The 17,665-nt window shown below is 42.4% G+C and overlaps 1 pseudogene; it reads right to left on the minus strand.

Moving 5' to 3' along the window:
• Positions 1–6: 6 nt before the first annotated feature.
• LOC119919318 lies at positions 7–16,117 on the minus strand (annotated as a pseudogene).
• Between the last annotated feature and the right edge of the window lie 1,548 nt (positions 16,118–17,665).

Consider the following 17,665-nt stretch of genomic DNA (forward strand, 5'->3'; position numbering starts at 1 on the left):
TTCAGCCACCGGCCTCTTCTGCAACTGGAACGAGAACACAATCATGCTCAGTCGCGCAAACTATGCTCACTAGCTTCCAGAAATCTGATTACAAAGAATAGGTGGCCCACATTTGGCAGTGGAACAATGCAAATGAAATACGTCATTTGAATAATCCTAACTACAGGCTGCCTTACTGGAAGAGAAGAGAATTGGGGCAGAAACAGGCATCTAAATTATTTCTCTTAAGCTTTATTACTAAAACACAGGAAGGACATGTTTAGAAAGAAAGCATGAAATGAGGCTACAAGGTGCATCACTGTATGCTTCAATATCTGTGTGTGCGTATACCATGTTATGAGTCATGATGAAGAGATGTTCCTCTTTCTGGTCCAGGATGAGGTCTGAACTGATAGCTGCGTTCTGCTGAATGGAGATGACGGCGTACTCCCCCACTTCGCCGTTTGGCCCCAGGAACACCTAAGGAAATGTACATATACACATGAATGATGGATTAAGCATCATTTGACAGAATAAAAAAAACACTGAGCTGCGGCTGAAAATGTGTATTTCTTTAAAATGTCCTTGTGTTAAGCCTTGATTTTAATTGAACATAAAAAAAGACCGTTTAATTATTTTTCCTTCTTGCTATTTCACACTGTAATGGCATATTTTAAAGAATATAACCACACGGGTTATAATAAAATTTAATTTGGAGGAGAAGGAAAGAAAAGTATATCCAGTTTCGAAATTCTGCACCACAGGATGGTGAGACAAAGATAGGTTTGACAGTACAAAGAGACAAACCTCGATAGTCAGGGCCAACAAACAACCCGAAAACATTAGGAGGCCTCTGCGAGCAGTCTGACGACGCAATCCAGAGCTGCTGTAATATGGGTTAATACGCGAGGGCAGACGGACAAACTGCTTCACATCAGCCTTCTGATGTTGCCTTAACATAAGCTTCATTCCATTTAATGTCATCAGTGAGATTTTCCACTGTTAGGGGAACTCTGCTGGAAAGAGACAGCAATCATCCAAATGGGAAAATCCACCACAGGTCAGGAGGAAGTGTTTATTCCCCGATCTACCCAGGGATGTGGCAGGATGTCTCCCTGATGCCAGGCTAATCCGATCGTCCAGGTATCTGGAGCTTTGATCCCACTGTGCCTCAAAGACAGACTGTCCAGGCTTTAATACAAATTACTGAAACTACACAACAGATGGTGAAACAGAGAGTGACTAAATGACATTCCGCTCTTCAAACAAGTGAAAGAAGAGCAGAAGGGGCTTCCCTCTGTTAACAAGGCAAGGCAATAATTTCACGTTTTTTTGTGGGCAGGTCAAAATTTATGGACCCTCAAAAGACAAAAAACCCTCACAAAATATTTAACATAAGATATAACACAAAGACAGATTTCAAAGGAGGAGTGGGAACTGTATGAAAGAAAATTAAACTGAAAGCTGCTTAATAGCCATTGCATTATTGCTGCACAAACCCCTCTTCCTTCCACCATTACTCAATGAGCTGACCTCAACAAAAGAAACATTTAGAGATGGAATCCTAACTGGTCAGCAGTTCATCTTCGGGCAACAGTTGGTGAGCTTTCAGGAATCAGACTCGACTTCATGAAGTTCTCTTGTTATTCCCAGTAACTGCAATTAGCCAATTACTGCACACCATGTTTATCGGGCTGAGGCCAACAACACTGGGTGGGGGCCAACATGTTGCAATCAAAATAAATGGTTAGATTATATTTTCTTATCTAATTATATATAAACAACAAGGGAATTTCAGAAAACCTGATATGACAGTGTTTGCTTACCCTTTCTTTTAGTTAAAACACAACATAAAAATATCATGTCTAAAAAATACTTCACACAGAAAGCTACTGAGTGACAGAGACCAGATTAATTAGGCTGAATGTAGATTGGAAATTATACATTATGATTATAAAAACTAATCTAAAGAAACAAACAAAAGACAATGGTTTGGTTTCCATTTATCATCAAAATGTTTTGCGGATAAAGATAACGAATAACAAGTTATGTTTATTTGCCAAGCGAGGAAATACTGGAAGGTGACCTGATGGAGAAGAAGCTCCATGATGTATTGTGAGAACAAGACATCACAGATAAACTTTAATCTAAAGAGGGGTGCTGATACAATCAGCAGGGAAATAAACCGCCAAGTGTCTGAAGTGATTGAACAGCAAGAAGCATAGAGCCCATTTTAAACTAAAACAGAGACACAGTGTCAAACAATCTTTAGTATCAGCACAGTTCAGAGAGGAGGTAAATAAATGATTCCGACTCGTGTCATCTGTAGACACCGGCATGGCTCATAACTGGAGCTAGGACAGCTCATGCATGTATTATAGAATTACCCATAATGCAGGGAAATACACATGACCTAAATGCAACTCTGTTTGTTCATTAATGAATAAATGTTCTGCATCAAATATCCAAACATTAAATTATGTGTCCAATGAAATCACATTTACAGCAGTTCAATTTCTTTGTAAAATCAGCATGAAAGTCCTCCTGTTTTATTGTTTTGTCAGCATGCCTCTTAGTTAGGGGACATTAAGGATTGAGCGGATTAACGATAGCTGCACAAATTGGGATCCATTTTCTGGGATGTGCAGAGTTTCAAATTTAAATACATTTGTGTCTAAACGTCTTGGTCACTTTACTCTCCCTGCACGACACACAGAAATCCAGCTGCCATCCTTCAGCTGGATAATTCCCTTTTACACAGAGTTCAGATGAACAGTTAAGTGTGCTACCACAGTTTGAATTTAAAGGTTCATTGCTGGTGGTTGCAGTCAGGAGGACAGACTGACAAAGTGTCCATTAAGAACAGTGAAGTGACACTGACACCGTCTGCGGTTATAAACGATATCTCTGCATAATTCTGAATGAGTCTCTCTGTTACGAAGTGCACGTGTCTGCCAGTCAGCAATGACAGTGCACACCACAAGTATGGAGCTCCGTTATCTGGTCACAGTGATGTGAGGCTCGGGGTTTAGCTGGCTCTGTGACGTAACTGTATAAAATTACGTTAATGGCTGTCATTGTGCTATTTCTGCTTGGCAAGGGGGCCTCAAGCACAAGCCACCATTGAGAAAAAAAGGAGACAAAGAGCCAACTGTGTGGAGGCGAGCTCACGATCTGTAAACTCCTGATATCGAGGGGCCTCCCTACAACCTCCCTGCTCCACTGCCCCCCCTAGCTTAGTCCAGTGTTTCATGTTATTAATCAACGACAACAATCAATCGATCATCACCTACATTGCTTTTAAACAGGTTCTATTCAATTACATCTGGCTGATCAGCACATTCCTCGAGTCTCCTTGTGTCTGACTGAGCTTCACTGTGACCTCGTCTGAACCCACAGACACACCAACATTGATGACCCCACCATGACTCAGTTGGACCCCTGCGTTCAACCGCAGCATCTTGGAAATCCGACTGACAGATCCAACTGTTCACCATGACTGAAAGGTCTGGACATTTCCATTAAGGGGAAACCAGTGGCAGCAGGGACATCCCCTCAAAGAATACTGACAGACATCAGAATTTACTACTTACTGTCCTCCATCCTGACACTAAACCAAAGAAAATAAAGGAATATTGTGCAAGTCCAGACTCACTACCATAACTGGGGTTTGACAAAATATTACAAACAACTTACAGTACAATGCTGCAGCCCCCAAAATGAAGAAGATAAAGAGTTTAATAAAAACTAATAAGCTTTAAAAAGGTAGAATGGATTAGTCTGCTGTATTGGATTGAATTAAATTGGTACTAGGTGTGCCTCACTGGGGGAACAAACACCAGGAGAAATATACACAAAAAAATAACAAATATACACACACTAGAGATGAAACGATTACCGCTTTAACGGTAAACCATGGGAAAATTCCCAACGGGTATTATTACCGTACACCTTTTAATTACCACAGTAACCGGGTACGGTTAACCGCGCTGTTATAATCCCCCGGCAAACGCTGTCCGGCGTCTCCCAGAAGCAGGCGCACATGCGCAGAATACAACATGGGTTTGCTTGGGTTAATGACAACACGGCGGAGATTTTTCAGTCACTCTGAAGTCCGTCGTATTTTATTGATTAAAGAAAATGACCTTACAGTGAACGCAGGGTGAGTTAACTTTTAGCCTTGGTTTGTCTCTCTGACTTGCCAACAGCGTGTAAACTGAAGCTCTCAGTGTTGCTGCTCTTGTAAAAACGCTACACGTTGTTCTGCTGCTGTGTGCATCGTGTGTCTGCAGAGTCTATTCGTCCACTCCACGTGATAACACGTTACGCAGTTCAGTCAACCAACCAGCACTAGAAACGCTACAGACTGCTCTGTATTTCTGTAGTTGTTGGGCTCATTGCACTTACTATCACTGTCTTCTAAAGACTTGTTTGTTTTCATGCAATTGTCCACGGGGTCATTGTATTGCCTATATAATATAAAATCTTGATAATGCACACTTAGACGATTTTCATATGTTTACAAAAGGTATTTGCTGTTGTTTTATTTTTTATGCAAACAAAATGGCAAGTGTATTTGTAGTTTTCAATATAAAACTTGTTGAAATGGTTTCAGTGTGTGTGTTAGTACATTTTAATATTCATCCCTAACACACACACACACACACACACACAGACGTTACAGTTGTATGGAAAATACCCAACGCATGCTATCCAAATAGGGCCTGAACTCAAAATAATGACACAAGTTGCTGAATATGCCAGACTATTACTTCATATTTCCAGCAATAACAGCACAATCTCTACATAACATCACAGTTACCACATGAACAAAGTACAACTTGTTAGTGATTTTTGGGTGTGTGTGTGGGTGTCTGTTCAGAAACACACCAGAACTGTGACACCATGTTACCTTGTGCAGGTTCCCTTTGGAGTCTCCCAGGAAGGCAATAGTATGTCCCGCCCTTACGCTGACAGCAACAGCAGTGAGACGGGCAGACGGGCTGTCCAATATGATCTCTGCTTCTACGGCCATCCTGCTGGCCATCGGGCTGGGGGGTGTGGTCAGAGCCGCATGGGTAGGCGTCCAGAGTGTTCTAATAGCAGGAAAACAAGAGAGGAAAATCTGTGTGTTACATGAAGATTGGATTAAAAAAGTAAATAACACATCATAATACATGCGGAATGTAAACTACAGTGCTTGTTTTGTACCAGAAGAAGCCCTTCAAGTGATTTGTTATTAATTTCTGAGCAAGTAGGCCAGTTACCAAAAATAAAACGGCAGTGTTGCTCTTGTGGTAAGTAAAATCCCAGCAGGATTTATTGTGGAGGGGTTGGAGTTTGGGAACAAACTATCACTGGATTCCAGCGATGTCTACACTCGGTGGTTTAAAGCTTACAGATGATTTGTTTTTGGTTCCACAGTTTGGCCGTAGGGAGTCTTTGCTCTGGCGGCAGGGTTGTTGTTTTTTGTTCTGGGCAATTTATTTTTCTACGAGAATGTTTGAAAGTGGGGTCGTTGCTTCATCATTGGTAATCTTAACAATAGGAAGTAGAGGCAATGAACCTGAGAGCTCTGCCTGTTCTACTTGTTTTGATGGATTGCATGTAGCTGGCTGGTGTGTTGTTATGAATTGGACTCCTTATTTGGCCTGCTGTTAAGAAATAGAGACTGCTGATATACCAGCACTGCTGAACTCCAGTTAAATATTTTCCTGATTTCACCACTGTCCAAAGCTGTATGACTTGATTGTAATAACATAGATAAACAGTCTCCCAACAGCTATATATAGGCCTCAGTGGACTATTGATTAAGTTAACCATGGGTGAAGAGGACACTTTAAACGGCCCGTTTGGTGAACCCAGTCATTAGGGGTAAACAAGCAGGAATGCTAAGAATAGCAACTACATTATGACTCCTGAAATAGTTATGAAGTTATGACGTCCAGTCTAGCATGGCTGGCATGTCACTGACTGCCCTAGCCAATGGGAGCTGGTGATTACACTGTTGCTGACACACGCTGATGAACACTGTGCAGTCTGCAATCATCTGGACATTTAGACATAAACACAGAGGGCAGTAATAACCACAAGGGAGAAAGATAACTAAAGATTGCTATTTGCTGTAAGATTGCTACAGTTGCACTCAGCCACTGTTTGGTAGGAGTCCTAAATCCTGATCATCATAACAAAGCATTTTCCCCACAGCTTAGAACTTGCGTGAGTGTCCCTGGTGCAGATGGGCTGTCCTGGTAAAGACTGAGCCGGGATGAAGCTGCTCTGGCGTTGTTTGTGTACAGGTATCCAATTGAGATTTGACATCATAATAACACTCTAAATCTCTTTTTATCCTCAAATCTCTCATCATCTCCTATCTAGTCATATGGTTTGCTTTGATTCCCCCTTTAGTCACCTTCACTTTTAAAAACATCTCATATCTGTCCTGTCCACTTCCGCTTAAGAGATTTAACGTTTTGTTCTAGGACATAAAATATAACAGTAAATATCACACTCTTGAATTTTGAAGCTTTTAAGTGTCTTTAAAATGGTGGTTGCTTACAGGAGGCTAAATGAGACTACAGAGGTTGTTGGGGACATTTTACACAATTACGCCAAACAGCGCAAAATCATATTACAAGTTGGAAGATTAGTGGTTGTGACATTTAAGTAATGCAACCGTGATATAGTTTGTTTTTAGCCTAACGTTAGCTTTTTATTTCTGGTGAGAGCCTTAGAGTTTTTAACCGTCTTTGTCAGGCATTATTAAACATGAACCCCAACCGCATCCCACTAAGTAGGGCTAATGCCGCAGACTGATCCCTCCCCAACTAACAATTCTATTAAATGACACTGCCCTACTACCACAACTACACTCCACTCAGGCCAATCTGTTTTACGCAGCTGCACAGGTTGAGAGCGCTGCTCTAGGTGCTCAACACAGGAGGAAGTGATGATAGAGGAGGATGTGAAACTAGCCCACGATGGTCATCAGAGTGCAATGTTTACCTGCAGTAAACACCAGGAGGCACACACATGAACACACCACATAAAGTCAGGATTTCCAGAGTATGAGAGGGCCAATCTAATTCAATCCATCCTCCACAACATTACATTTGTCTGTTACAAAAACGTCCAATTGAATTTCATCCTCCCTGATACAAAGGTCATTTTGCTGGAATAGAGAGGTTCTGGACAGCTTCAGAGGCATGGCACCGACTTTGGCAGAGGAAAGCTTTTATTCAGTAAAGTCATCACAGAAAAGAATTGGGTTTCTAAAAAAGAAAAAAAACAATTGGACAGGATGTTTTTCCTGTAAATAGAACAATGAAAACAAGGAGAATGTCAATTACATCGGGTTATTTAGTAACTGGTTTACTGTGTTCCTGCATCATGTTTATGTGAACATTTTTATTCAGAGAAAGAAAACCTACTCCAATATAGAACAGCACGGTGAGAAGGATGAAATATGTGGTCACACATTTTATTCTTATACAAGGTCACTCTTATCATGTATGCAGCTTTCCACAACACCTTGCCTGATTGATTGTTATACAAATAATTGCAAATAAAGATTTAATTGTCTTTCTGGGTCCTGTAAGCCACAAGCAAGTTCAACATACCCAGGATATATTTTGTTATCTGGCTTCAATAACCCTAACAACTGGAATAAGCGGTCACACGAAGCTGGTTATCAACTCAGGGTTTCCCATTCCAGCCATGAGCGCATTCACATAAAAGAGACGGTGTTAGCAGCAGATGACCAATCGCAGACAAGTCTACTGGCAGCAGAGCGGCATATTTTACAAACTAAAAGCAAACTGTAATATTAGACAAATAGACACAGTCTAAGTAGCAAAGCCGCAGCCGATACATGCAGGGAGACAGAAAATCGCAATCACGGTGTGAATGCCTAAGTGACGTAGTTTATAATAATGTGTTGATTTGATGTGTTCTCATGGCATGTATGAAAATGTAAGCATTTTTCTTTCAGCTCGACTGTGTGTCGGCGTTTCCATATTAAATGACTCCGGCACTGAAAAGCCTAAGTCGTCGTTCCACCTCACATTTAAGAACTTCTCATCACTTTATTAAACACATTAAAGTGTTCCAAACATTGTTCTAAATTAACCTCAAAAAGCAGCGAAACAAAAAATCCATTCATATTATAAAAGATACTCAAATCGGTGGTTGAAAGACTCAACATTTAGGCAACTGAAACTCCCCCACATTACCTGTGCTTGCATTGAAAAGGTGGGGCGGAACATGACCTGTCTAAATAATAGACAAGTGGGTAGAAAAGATAGTTAGCTACTAACCTAAAATAAATAGCCCACGTTCATTTTTAAATTAATTTCAATATCCCTACTGCAATATGCTCATATTATTCAGCCTCATGTAAGAAAAATGAAACAGACTGGGAGCAAATAAAAAATATAAAACACATTTCAAAGTGGTAAATAGGCTTACTGTAAAAACCTACAATAGTAGCTTACAAGTATTTCAATCAGTCTCTGTAGGATGGTGTCGCTGTACAAATGGTTTCTCCGTATCACCGCAGAAAACATCAAGCAGCCTATAAAACAGTCTGTGGGATCCCTACAGATGGTGATGTAATTTCCCAAGAGAGCTGATTAGGGTGACCAGATGAGAATGGGTGAAATTCGGGAACTGAAGTCAAGCCAGCCTCCACTTCGAAAACGACAGTCAAGCCAGCCCTCACGCTGTTTTGCGATGCGTGTTTTTTTAGGCATTACGGTAACATCGTGTCGCAGCACATTTCAAAATAAAAGTGAGCTTCTGCTGAACATAATGCAATTGATGTGGCAGAAAAGATTGAATAAATAAATAAATGCTTAAGACACCACAAGTATCTAAAGAAAATATTACATTCTGACAGAAAGCTTACTAAATTCAGCCAAGATTGGAACTCATGTAAAAAGAAAACCTACTATTTCCACTAACTCATTTCACTTCACAGTGATAGCAGACCACCTCAGGGTGACCCTCTGTCAATATCAGAGCAATCTGATGTTTGGTTTTAATATTACAGCCCTTGAAAATGTCTAATCTTTTCACTGAATTTGCTGATTTCAGATTGTTGTTAAAAGAAAACGTCCTGTTTCCACTGACTCACTTCACTTCATAGTGACATCAGACCACCTCAGGGTGTCATTACCGTAATGCCTAGAAAAAAAAACACACATCGCAAAACAGCGTGAGGGCTGGCTTGACTGTGATTTTCGAAGTGGAGGCTGGCTTGACTTCAGTATTCAGGACAGAGGGGGGGCGTGGCTACCGGTACATTGAGTGTCAATGAACATTAACACGTGAAAATCAAAACACAACGCTTCAATTCATTATTTTTGTTAATGAAAATACAACTGTGGATATGTAGGTAAATCAGGATCTTTTACTTAATTTTTATATTTATTTTATTCATGTCATTAGTGCAGTGTCACATCTGTCTGCACAACGCGCGTCAGGTCTCTCCGCCGTGCCGTGTCTGCCTGAAGCTACACTGTAAATTCAATTAACCACAAGAAAACAAAAAGGGGAAAAGAGCACGAGTGTTACTTTGTGGCTATAACAACGCTGTTGACACAATGTACAGATAACCTGCAGCCCCTGCTGGAGCAAGAGAACTATACAATGATCAGTAGACCTATATGATTAATTAGGCTATAATCAAAACTCATGTTAGGTCAAATTTTCGGGACAAACCGGAAAGGGGTCGGGACAACTGCTCGTAATTCGGGACTGTCCCAGATTTTTCGGGACGTCTGGTCACCCTAGAGCCGATTGGTCAGTAGGGATGCAGCGATTACCGGATTTCACTATTAACCGCGCTTTAAAACGTTACGGTTAATTAATCGTAAAGGCACCGCTACACAGAGTGTTTCTGTTGCACGGAACGAAACTGTGGCAACTTGTACAAAACGAAAACAAAGTTACAGAAGCGGTGCACCAGCGTAAGTGTCGTGCTTATCAGAGGCTACTGTACACTGGCTAAACTATGGCAGAGGGACCAAACAGTGAAGCTTTATTTCCACCAAAGAAACAGCTGAAGTCGGCAGTGTGGGAGCATTTCGGGTACACCAAGACTGACCAGGGCCTTACTGAAGATGACAGATCACCTGTTGTAAAACTTGCCGTTAAAAGGTTCCTGCTAAAGGAGCGAATAACTACATTAAACTTGATGCAGCACCTGCGGGATCACCACCCAGCTTTGCACGCCCAAGTAATGGTAGGCCTAATAGGCTACATTAGGCCTATATTAAATAACGTCGCAAGTTGGTAGGGAATTAAATATAAACGGGTCACTTACAATCGATGCCGTAGCAGTGAGAGTCGAGCTTTCAGTGCAACGTAAACAAACAAGGCAGGTGTAACCTTTCAGACCCACTGCAACTACAGCCCTGCTGCGCTATGAGGCCCTTTATTAGGGCCCGAGCACGACCGTGCGAGGTCCCTATTGAAATTGCTCGGATTATTTTTTTTAGGGCCCGAGCACGACCGTGCGAGGTCCCTATTGAAATTGCTCGGATTATTTTTTTTTTTTTTTTTTTTTTTTTTTTTTTTTCTGCAAAGTAGGCCCAAATGACATGGCCTAAACATACTCGAAAACTCACCAAAATTTGCAAACATGTCAGAACCGGTGAAAAATTTCGTATTCTACAAGTTTCGCACATGGGCGTGGCAAAATGACTCGCTAGCGCCACCTAGAAAATTGGAAATGATTAGCCCCTCGTTCACGTTCAACCTACATGTACGAAATTTTCTGGGGACATGTATCGTATCAAGACGCACAAAAAAGCCTCAAGAACCCATAGCCTAAAGTCAACAGGAAGTCGGCCATTTTGAATTTTATGGCCATTTTTGGATGATTTACATACTTCGTACTTTAACGAACTCCTCCTAGGGATTTAGTCGGATCGACCTCAAATTTCTGTTGTGCCTTCTAAAGGCATTGACGATGAAAAGTTGTGCTATTTGCGCGTTTTCGTCAATGGGCGTGTCCGTGGCGTCGATGATTCGCAATGAAACAGGAAGTTGTTGTAACTTCAGTGTACATGCTCACATCCGGACCAAACTGTACATGTAGGATGAGAGTCCCGCCCTGAACACATGTACATGCCGACATTCACCCACAGTCATAGCGCCACCTGCTGGCAACAGAAAGTGACCTTTAACGAAGCAGCCCCCGCCGCACGTTTCACCTACGTGCACGAATTTTCTGTGGTACGTGTATCTTGTCCAGACGCACAAAAAAGTCTCTTGGAGCCATAGCCTAAACCCAACAGGAAGTCGGCCATTTTGAATTTTACGTCAAATTTTGGATGATTTACACACTTCGTACTTTAACGAACTCCTCCTAGGGATTTAGTCCGACCGACCTCAAATTTGTGCTGTGCCTTCTAAAGGCATTGAAGATGAAAAGTTGTGCTATTTGCAAGTTTTCGTCAATGGGCGTGTCCGTGGCGTGGCGTCAAAGATCAGCTCTTCGCCATGACACGGAAGTTGTCGTAACTTCAGTGTACATGCTCACATCTGGACCAAACTGTACATGTAGGATGAGAGTCCCGCCCTGAACACATGTACATGCTGACATTCACCCACAGTCATAGCGCCACCTGCTGGCAACAGGAAGTGAATTTTAACGAAGCAGCCCCCGCCGCACGTTTTACCTACGTGCACGAATTTTCTGTGGTACGTGTATCTTGTCCAGACGCACAAAAAAGCCTCTTGGAGCGATGCCCTAAACCCAACAGGAAGTAGGCCATTTTGAATTTTACGTCAAATTTTGGATGATTTACACACTTCGTACTTTAACGAACTCCTCCTAGGGATTTAGTCCGACCGACTTCAAATTTGTGCTGTGCCTTCTAAAGGCATTGAAGATGAAAAGTTGTGCTATTTGCGAGTTTTCGTCAATGGGTGTGTCCGTGGCGTGGCGTCAGAGATCAAGTCTTCGCCATGACACAGGAAGTTGTTGTAACTTCAGTGTACATGCTCACATCTGAACCAAACTTTACGTGCTTGATAACTCTCCCACCCCGTTATGGAGGACCGATCCTGACACAGTCAGAAATAAATACAGAAATAAATAAATGCTCAATAAATAAATAAGCATCCAATTAAATACACAAAAAAATAAAGTAAATAAATAAATGTAGGTAGTAATTAAATTATACAAGGAGACATAAATGTATATTTTAATTAGTGCCTTTACTATTCACCTTTGTTATAATTACCTTATTTGTTTATTCAACTTTATTTATTACAAATTTTTTTAATGTATTTTATGTGTGTGTTTTAATATTTTTGTCTGTTTTATTCTTCCTTTGTATTTATTTACCTTATTTATTTTCACCCATGGTATTTATTTCTGCCTGTCTTTTTTAAATTTTTGTATGCATTTCTGCCTCATTATGCAAATGAGGAGGGGCTGTGTCTCAAGGGGTCATCTTCTCTGCTATTGGTGGACCAGTCAGACAGGAGAGCTCCTACTCTGCCTGCAGACATCAACGATCTTGCCCCTCACACAGTCAGATGGCTTCCTTCAGTGCGCTGAGGTGTTTAACAACTCTGAAGACAATACTACCAGCAATGTCTTCCTTCTCTTTTCACGTAGACGCTCCGACAGACAGTGCTTTCAGTTTGCTGCATGCATGGACACAGAACTGCGGTACAGCACACAGTAACGATGAAATGTGTGCTGTTCTCACATTCTTCCTCTGTATGTACACATAAACAACAAGGCAGGGAAATATAAAAGGAATTTATTTTATTGTTTGGGTACATTATTGTTCAGTGTACATGCTCACATCTGAAACAAACTTTACGTGCTTGATAACTCTCCCACCCCGCAGACATCTACACGCCAACACCGATTTATATTCATAGCGGCAAGTGCTATGTAGCTCCACATAGGGGACACAGGAAGTGACATATAACACCTTCATGCGGCGTCATAACCGCGTAGCAAATTCACAGCCGCACCGGCAGAGCTCCAGAATATGCAACTCGGCCGGCTCACACGCGGACGCGCTTATAAGTGCGAGGGCCCGCCCAACGCTGCTTGCAGCTTTAATTTTAGTTTGGTTTGTTGTTGCGTCAAGCAACATCCACGGCAACTAACTTATTCTAGAAATATAATTGTTAATGTAATTGAATATTAAAAATCAACTTAAGTCATTACTAGTGCTGTGAAAGTAATTAATGCATAATAATCGTGAAAGCGTGATTATTTCTCTGACAATAATCATACCGACTAAATCTGTAATCGTTGCATCCCTATTGGTCAGTAAGCGGCATTTTTGTAGAGTTGATCTCTTATCTGGAATATAACCTGCTCCGGAGCAGGTTAGCCATTCAACAAAAGTTACCATGGCGATTTACCCTGGTAAGACGTCAACCACTGAAAACCAGATTCAAACCCAGGCCACTGTGGTAAGGACTAAACCTTGATACATGGAATGCGCTCTACCTGGCGAGCCACTGGGGCTGCTCACTTAAGTGAAAGTGAATGAATTGAACCACATGAATTCTACGACTGGATTGGGCTACATTCTAATTTACTCTAACCAATGATGTATTAGTGTTTGTTTGTTCACAAAAAAAAAAGTAACAGCCCTAATAACTAAGTAAACACAGAAACAAGCAAATTCAATCTGATGAACTCACCTCTGGCAGGTTGGCACAGTTGGATTTGACTTCGTACTCGATGTATGCTGCCTCCACTCCTGCTTCCTTACCCATCTGTGTGTAGCACACATCCCTGGTGGAATTAATCCTGCGGTCCACCTCTTCGAGGTTAAACATGCAGAGGGCAGAGTCCTCACTGGGCCGAGTTGATGATGCCAAACGAGTGGAAAAGACACCAAGAATTACTGGGCCTTGACCTACTACACCATCCTTGGTGAGCCCTAGCTGGACAGCTTGCAAGAGGTTGTAAATTTTTCCTGCCCCGGAACGGCATGTCAAGGGTATTTCCACATAGGAGTAATAGGCCTGGTCATCCAAACAAACACGAGACACATAGGTGCGGTACTCGCGTGACTGTGACTTTAAGTCCCGCCGGTAGAAGAGGAAGTATACGTGCTGACGATGGGCAAATGATGCTACAAAATGATGGTCGTATTCTGAGAGACGACCAGCAACAGCCAATTTGGCAGTCTCCTCGTAAGAAAAGACTGGTTCCTGGGCAAGATTTCGTGTGGAAATAGGAGGATGGCTGCTGGTGTAACCCCGGCCCACAAATAGCACCGGCTGCCTGTCAGGATGAGAGCGAACCACAAGTCCCACGGTGCTAATGTTGGGGTGGTTAGCTGCTACGTATTGGGTATCCACAGGCCTCTCTGTAGAGAAAAGTACCATATCCACAGAATCCAGACTACGTTTCTGGCAGATCCCTTGGTTGACGCTCCCGCACGTAATAAGCTCCATGGAGTAAGGGTCAACCAGCAGGAGCTTGTTGTGGTTGCTGGTGACCCTAGCCTGAGGGCAGTTGCTCTCAGTTACGGGAGGTAAGCACTCCCGACTGTCTGTGACAGGTCCAGTGTCATCCTGAAGCTCAAGTTGGAGGAATTCATCTAACTGGAACAGGTAATCTCGGGCCCCGATGTAGACCCGACCCACTCTGGTGTCGGGATGCAGGGCCAAGTGCTCAAACAGAGTGTCATTCCGAACAAATGTGGGATAAAGACTGGAGGGGGAGGAGTCTGATCCTTTGACAACACCATTGGGTAATGAAGTGAAGGGCCAGCCGACAGCTAGCAGCAGGACCGACAGCAGCGTTTGGACTGCTGACACTGAAAGACGACGCACCATCCCCGTAGGCATGGCAGCAGAGCTGAGAAAAAGAGGACAGGTGGTTAGAAAGAATCTCTATATTCACTAGAACAGGAGTTGTCAAATGTTGTCATGTCATAGCGCTCCTAACAGATACATTACACCCTGGATGTACCAGGCCACAGAACATTTGCTACCAAGCTGCTAGAAAATGACATGATTCATCACTGACAAGCTCACAGCAACAGAATAGTGTTGAACCCCTCCCTGTTGAGTCCATTGTGCCAACGTGTCAATCACAGAGACATGAACTCTACCTGGGACATGGCTAAGAGACATGGTAGACTACAAGCTGGACCTCGACCAATCCAAATCAGCTGTCTTTCATTATCTGCAAGTACATACAGTAGGTGATACATAGACCAGAGACTAACTACAGTGTTTATCTTGCAGCATCGACAACATCATTCCTGTTTTGCTTCCCCATTTTTACAGTTATGCACGGAAAAGAGCCCTCTTATACAATAACGTACAACACCGCGTTATAGAAAAAGTCAAACTATGAGGGGCAAAAAATTATTTTTGAGGTCAGGATCCCCACATTGAGGGAAATACAAAAACCAAAGTCACGTAAGAGTTTCTTATGAGGAAGAAGGACAGATAAACACCCCAAACCATGGATCTTCTTCAAGTCTAACTTAACTGTCAGCAAGTTTGCAACAATGTTGTCAGAAAATAAAGCTATCCATGGTGCTAAAAAGGTTTACATTTACTCATTTAGCTGACGATCTATGGCGTCTTACAATTGCAATATATATAAAGGCGGCACTCCTCCGGAGCAAATAGAGGAGGTCTTGCTCAGAATCACAGTGGAGGATGTGTTGCAGGGGGAATCAAACCTGGGACTGTCACACCAAAGGCATGTGTCTTATCCACTGTACCATCACCACCCACAGGTTTTTGAATCCTCACAAGAATCCATGGGCCCCTGAAGAACCACTGTCCCCGCAGTGCGCTAAACAGTATATGGTCCAAAAAAAGCTGATCCCACATCCACTGCTGTTGCACTAAAGGAGGGCACAAACTTTTGACCTTTACCACTTTCAGCAGATTAACCATGGAAGGACAAATGTTTCTGCTTTTAGAGCCCATGAAAATACCAAGTGGCATTCAACGGTTACAACCTCAGGAGTTTGCTTCAGCATTAATACACCATCTGAGACATCGGCTCCTCACCATTTGTTTCCAGTGGTGTTTTATAGAGGCATGTCACCTCTTGACCACTCAGCAGCTTGGGTTTAAAAACACATCCTTCTGGACACAACCTGCAAGACAATGGAAAAAGAAACATCAGTAAACTCTTCACTAAGATGCCCAGAGTGATTTATGGCATCAAATACAGGAGGTGAGAAACCTCACCCTACAGGTCATAAACACAAGCCTGCGTGTTTGCTACAAACTGACTGACGTTCAAGCACCTTGTATTTTTTGACATCACTGCAGACTACTAAAAGTTGTGGGAAGCTCATACTAATTGAAATTCCTTACAGAGTATGTCTGACTGACTACATCCGTTTCTGTGTGTAAAAGAGCCTCCAGCAGAGGCCAAATCAAGTAGTGTCAGTGCAAAAGGTTTTTCAGTGCCACACACACTGTCCCAGCATACACTCCTCGCTCATTGCTAGGATACAAGGTACAAAACCCTTTGGTTTCAGAGTCCCTGCCAGAAAAACAAGTTGCTGTGAGGTAAAAGAAGATTGCATGAGAACCTTGAGAGGGATGGAGTTCCCTTGTTTGGACACCTGAATCTGTGGTTTCATGCTAACTTTGTCAAATACTGAAATGTCTCCTCTAGTCATGACTGCTAAGTTATACTCAATTCTCCTTTTCATTCCATAGTAATATTCTCCTCTTCCCATCATTAAATATCCTTCTTCCTTTTATCGACCTCTCCTCCTCCATCGCCTCCCAACACTGCATGACTGGCACAGAAGCAGGATTATCTCTTATGAGTCTAGGCAAATCTCCAGTGGGCTTATCCAAATGGTACACTATTCACCCCACACAGACAGATCCTCACCCAGTACACACACACACACACACACACACACACACACACACACACACACCTCTTTTCCTGCCACACTAGAAGCATTAGAAAGCTTGCTTTGTTGGGGGAAATCTCTTCTGTGTGGGAATAAGAGTAAAGGCCTGGCAAGAGGTGAAAGAGGAGTAGAAGGGACACAAAAAAACTATTTACTAGAGCACGATAATTATGATCATTGTTATCTATATAATTCCAACCATGTGTGAATTAAATTTGAATTAAACCACATCGGGCACTTCCTTGCTAGTGTTTGTTTTTCCACTCAAGACTTGCTTATGTAGAACTACCTCCGGTTCCAGTACAAGCAGGGACACAGATGTCAACCAGACTGATTGATGGCTGAACCTGAAATCATCAAATCTAAACCAAAACACTGACTTCCTCCTTTGACCCCTCGGGGTGTAGGGAGTGAGTTTTCTGTACCAGTTTAACAGCTGCAACTCTGGGGCTAAAGAGCCTGAACTCTGTAGTCAGCGCGTCACGACTCTCTGGCAGACTCTCTGAGAAAGCACCAGTCCGGAGCCGAACGGAGCAGAGACAGGAATGACTGGCATGTTAACTAATCAAGCACTAGTTCAACAAATACAGTGCTTCTTCTGTTCCCTCCTCTAGCCAACGGTGCAAGCTGGATGCTTATTACTCCAGCGCAGGTAACAGTGTCGGATTTGAGCACAGGGCTGTCTTCTTCAATAAGTCCCAAAATTTGCAGGTTGTCACTCCACTTATCCACGAACAACCAGCAAGTCAGGTCCTCATCTGTCTTAATTTGCCATTTGCTAAAAGCTGCAA

This window comes from Micropterus salmoides, unplaced genomic scaffold, assembly GCF_014851395.1.
Source record: "Micropterus salmoides isolate LMB-PRFRI ecotype aquatic unplaced genomic scaffold, ASM1485139v1 Ms_hic_scaffold_2664, whole genome shotgun sequence".
Taxonomy (NCBI): domain Eukaryota; kingdom Metazoa; phylum Chordata; class Actinopteri; order Centrarchiformes; family Centrarchidae; genus Micropterus; species Micropterus salmoides.